Consider the following 6,000-nt stretch of genomic DNA (forward strand, 5'->3'; position numbering starts at 1 on the left):
CTGGGCCACCTGGCCCCGTCAGCAGACCCGAGCGGGCCGAGCCTGCACAGCCCGAACCGAGCCAGTAAACCCCGCCCTGCCATGGTTCTGTTACTATTTGGCAACTTTGTTGCACGCAGGTCCTCGCTGCGAACGACAGAGCGGCTTATGCTCAGGTGCGACTTATTTATGGACAAAGAACGAAATATTTGCCAACACTCAGAGATGCGGCTTATACTCAGTGCGGCTTATATTCGTGAAATTACTGCATATGTAGAAGTAATGCTGTTTTACAGAGTCTTCTTTGCAGATTTTGTAAATGCTTAATTTGTTTGTATATCCTTCATTAATTCATCATTCATACTTTCTTGGTAGAGGAATCCAGCAAGAGATTAAGAGGGCCTTCAAAAATCACCTGAAAGGAGAAAGAAAATTAAAGAAAAAAGCACCATTTAGGAATAAAGGTATTTCTATCCTACATAGATTTTTGTGCCCTTTTTTTGGAGGATCTGCTTGCTGACTTTCTCCATGGGTGATTATAATTCAAAACTGCTGTTGATTCATCCCAAGCTTATATTCTTTCTGTTTCATTATTCTTTCTATTTCATATGCAATGCCTTCATCTTTTGTTTTACTGTGGAACTTAAAAGAATGGATTTTACAGTCACATTTATGTGAATTAGTTGTGACTTACTGCTATGATTATAATACTATTGAAATTATACTTTGTCCCTGTAGTGCTTTTTATCCCTAGAACACCAGTGCCCTTTGTGGGAAGGTCAACAATGTAAAACCAATGTCAAATTTGTGCGTCAGGCATGAGGTCTGTGTCCATGACTAACCTGTGCACAGAAATATAGGGTCTGTTTTACATCAGTGGTTGAGTTTTTATTGTGTAAAGTTTTGCTGGAAGGTTAACTTGTTTTGTTTTGACTTTCATGCAAGAGGAGTGACAGTCCTATCTTCCCTGCTGCTGCTTGTGTGAAATGCATCTCACAATTGCCACTGTTTCCATACATGCTGCTAAAGAGGATAAATTTTTCTGAAGTCTTGCAGCTCTGACACGCTAGGAGAGTATTAAGCCCCAGCTGCCTGTTGAAAATGGGAAGATTAGTATGCAGGAAAATAGGTTTAGAGAAAGAGGTATAGGACTATGCCCTTGTTTACCTCCTTGTTGCCATAGGAAGCACAAAACCTGCCATGGCTGTCGTCTTCAGTCTGCATCTATGGCCAGTATAAGAGTGTCATGTCATTATCCTGGTATTTTAATCACAGAATGGATCAGATTGGAAAGAGCCACTGGCAGTCATCTAGTCCAACCTCACTGCTCAAGCAGAGTCCCCTAGACCACGTTTACTGAAGATTGTGTCCAGGTGACTTTGAATATCTCCATGGAAGGAGACTCCATGACCTCTCCAGGCAATCCCTGCCAGTGCCTAGTCACCTGCACAGTAAAGTTTTTACTCATGTTCAAGTGGGGCTTCCTGTGCATCAGTTTCTGCCCACTGCCTTTTGTCCTATTGCTTGGCACCCCTGAGACGAGCCTGCCTCTGTTCTTCTGTCACCCTCCCTTCAGATACTGACGGACATTGAGGAGGCCCTTGCCAGTTGTTTCTTGTCAAGGCTGAACAGGCCCAGCTCCCTCAGCCTTTTCTCATAAGAGGGGTGATCCAGACCCCTCGCCATTTTCATAGCCCTCCACTGAACCAGCTCCAGGTGCTCTATGTCTCTCTTGTCCTGAGGAGCCCAGAACTGGACACAACACTCCAGATGTGGCCTCACCAGGGCTGAGCAGAGGAGCAGGATCAGCTCCCTTATCCTAATGGAATGCTCTTCCTAATGCACCATCAACCTTTTTGGCCACAAGGACCCTACTGGCTCATGGGCAGCTTGTTATCTACCAGGACCCCCAGGTCCTTCTCTGCTGAGTTGAGTTCCAGCAGGCTCAGCCTGTCCAAGAGTGTGGGGTTATTCCACCCCAAATGCAGGACCCTACATTTACCTTTGTTAAATTTTGGACAGTTTGTCTTGTTCAGTTGCAAAAACTGATTCTTCTTTGTAGAAAGAATAAAAGTGCAGTAGGAGTATGTCATATATACAGTAATTTCACGATTACAAGCCGCACCGATTATAAGCCGCACTTCTGGGGTGTTGGCAACATTTTGTTTTTCCTCCATATACAAGCCACACTGGATTGTAAGCCGCACTTTCGTTCGCAGCAAGGATCCGTGTGCAACTTTCACAAAGTTGCCAATTACTAAGAGAATCACGGGAACGTGGGGTTTACTGGCTCGGGGCCGTGCAGGTTTGGCCTGACCCCACTGCTGGTGCCGTGGAGCTGACCCGGCTCGGCACGGCCCCCTCTCTGCCGCCGCGGAGCTGACCCAGCCCGATATGGCCCCCCCGCCACCTCCACAGAGCTGCCCCGGCTTGGCTCGGCTGCTGCCTCCCCTGCCGTGGAGCTGCCCTGGCCCAGCTCGGCTCCCCACTCCTCTGCCGTGGAGCTGCCCCAGCCCGGCTTGGCTCCTACCTCCCCTACTGCGGAGCTGCCCCGGCCCAACTCGGCTCCCCCTCCCCCGCCGAGGAACGGCCCCGGCTCGGCTCCCCCCTCCCCCACTGCAGAGCTGCCCCAACCCGGCTTGGCCCTGCCACCACGGAGCTACCCTGGCCCGGCACAGCTCCCCCCTCCCCCACCGGCCCCGGCCCCGGTCCCCCGCGGTGGCCAGGGGTGGCCCTGGCCCTACTGGGGGCCGTGCAGGCTCAGCTCAGCTCGGGACTGCTGCGTGCTTGCATTTCCGGTAGGCAAATTTCTGAACTTTTTTTCATATATTAGCCACTCCGGAATACAAGCCGCACTTCCGGGTCTGGAGCAAAACTTTAGTCGAAATGGTGCAGCTTATAATTGTGAAATTACTGTACTTACACTAATAAAAGTTTGAAGACAAAGAAAAGGTAAAAAATGCTTTTCTTATGTAGAAAGGAAGAATGCTTCAGGATTCATAAAGGTGTCCTTTCACTTGACTTAATGTCATCTTATAAATTGGAACTTGAACGTATTTTGAAGTTAGGGGAGCATAGGATAATTTATTATGCATATATAAAGCAACAGTCAAGAAAATTTTGGGCTTGTAGTTGTTTATACTTCATGTGAATTTTGGACTTAAATTGTTATTTTGACATGATTTCAAATAAGTGTCAACTATTCACTTGTGCTGATGCTTTTTTATGACTGTAAACAAAAGTTTAGTTTCATTATTCTGTGGTCCTAGTGGTAGTTTTAGATGGTGTAAACCAGAAGGAGCTTTCTCTGTGTGTAATTATAATGATATGAAATTAATGTTACAGTGGGCACAACTGAGCCTTGTATATTTATTTTAGTTACAGACTTTGAATTTGTGTCTGCAGCTTTTCAGGGGAAAGGGAGAAATCCTTTTGCAGCTTCTAAGTTTTCTTCTTACAAACAACTACATTTGGCCTCCTGTGTAAGAACATACATGGCAGTGCACTTACAGTTTCCCAGATGATTAAATTACATTGTTTTGAAAAGATTAGATGATGTCAGGAACTGTTGAATAAAAAAAAAAAAAGTTTCATTAATTGCTCAAATTTTTATTCTATTTGGGTTGATTTAAACATAATGACAGCATACTTCACTCTTGTTCAAAACTACAATGTAATATTGGCTTTTGCATTTATGTATTAGCTTTTGCATGCTAGTATTGACCATAAATATTTGGATATAGTACAATGTATAGTTCTATTTAGCTGTCCATTAGTATAACATAATCCATTATTTTATGTACCATATAGTTTATAGAAGTAGTGGTGTGATGAATGTATTATATCATAGACCTTAGCAAAAGCACGAAATGTTTAAAATGCTTCTATGTGACTGAAAGAATGGTAAGAAACAATTATATTGATTCCCACATCTGCTGACTGACCTCTCCAAGAGATAACAGTGACAAAAGCAGAGCACCTAAGAAGAATCGTAGAATAATTTGTTAACCTCTTATTGGAGAATGTGGAACAACAGGATGGAGACACAAAAAGAAATAAAACATGTCTCACAAGATGTTGTGCAGAAAAGTTTGAGTGTAAAGAAAACAAACCGAACAGTTCCTGAAACATCAAAAACTCACAAGACTGTCTGAATAATGTACGAAGCACATGAACATGTATATACCTCAATAATGTAACAGTATGAAGATCACACTGTCTGACTTTACCTGCATGCTTTTTTGGCCAACAGCCAAGGGCACCCCAACAATGGTTAATTTTTTTTACATCCCTTAAGAAACTTAACAAAAAAAAAAAATCCAAATTGTGAATCTCATTTTTCACACTCTGTTAGCAAAAGTTAATTATGGTTTTAAAAGGCTAGTTCCAGGCTTTGTGTCTTAAGGTCTGTCTTGTTTTGCTTCATGAGGATACTGAGCTGTTCTTCTAATTTTCCCAGGAAATAGAAATTTTATATGTCATGTAAGGCAGATTTTTAATGATGAGGTTAGTTCCGTATCCCACAGCTTCTCGTGTATCTGAGCACAAAAAATAACTGGAGAACCAGTTTCTTTTGAAAATCCTGATCATGACACGTGTTACATGTTACCTTGTAAAAATAAAAACTCTCTTGTATCTCAGCTATTCCTTGAAATATTGAGAGCTCATTCAAGTTGAAGCCCTTCATACCAGAGATCATTCGAAAAGTTCTTTCACAAGGACACAAGAAATATATTTCTGCTTTTACAAAAGCCCTTGACATTAGCATTTTTCTCATAGATTTTTTTAGATGTGTTTTATTAACCAGGCTAGCCATGTACAGAGCATCCACAGTGTGTTTGTTGTGATAAATCACTATTCAAAGCTATGGATACATAACATGGTAAAATTTGAGGGAAAGTAATACATATCTAATATTACATGAAAAGGATTTAATATCTAATTTAACACCTACATTTAAGTTTCACTTAAAATTAACAATATTGCAGTTATATTTTTGAACAACGGTCTTCAAATAGATTGAGGTAATTGTTGAGGGAACGTTTTAGCTGAAGAATTAAATGTGTGCATAGATGTTCATGCTAAAACTGTATGAAAGCTTTTTAGACTTTGAGCCTGTTAACCCCACTGACATGTCTGTGTTGAGTTACCAGCAGCATGTCACCGGATTTTAATACTGATGGTGAAACATTGTGCCGAACTATGGATTTTTTGGTCTTTGTGTAATCATTTCTGGGGAATGTAGACATAATATTCATGGCCAGATGTGGATGTGTGGCTGAGATTGGTACATGCTCTGGCTTCTCTAAGAAAAGCAATTATCTCTGCTGGTTGTTCAGAGTGTGTTGCCACTTGCTCTGAGTAGACCACTGCTCTTTACTGACAGTTTACCATGTATATTTCTATGCAGACAACTTTTTTTTTTCTTTTTTTTTCTTTTTTTTTTTTTTTTGGTGAGACTGAGATTGTTATCCTTCTTTTGAAATACACATAATTTCTCTTTGGGATGGTTAAAGAAGTTGTAGTAATCTCTGCCAGGCTACCTAGGGTCGCCAGAGATGTTGCTTCTTTTGGTTGACCATGAATATACAATAAGGTTAATATTTTCTGTGCTCAAAATGTTTTTATCTCATTAAGTTAGTCATGCTTAAGTATTTTGAAATGACTGAGAACTTAGTGAAATTAAATAATGTATAATTTGAGCTGAGAAGAACTGCAGATGTTTGGACTATGTTTTTAACCCAATGTACTTCATTTCAAGGTTAAGAAGGATATTTTTAGTTAACACCACCACTCATTTCCAGCCAAAATGAACGCAAAGAGAGTATGAAGACCTACAAAATTAGATTTCACGTTTGTAGACTGCAGGAGGAAATGAGCACTAATGAATGATTAGGAGATTTTTATTATATACCTTTGTGGTGCAGTTTTGGGAAGAATATGCATTACCTGAGACATCATCTATTTAAAGGACAGGCTAGCTGGCCCTGACAGTTAAATAACTGAGATGTTATTTGCTTT

Source organism: Catharus ustulatus, chromosome 5 (assembly GCF_009819885.2).
Source record: "Catharus ustulatus isolate bCatUst1 chromosome 5, bCatUst1.pri.v2, whole genome shotgun sequence".
Classification (NCBI taxonomy): domain Eukaryota; kingdom Metazoa; phylum Chordata; class Aves; order Passeriformes; family Turdidae; genus Catharus; species Catharus ustulatus.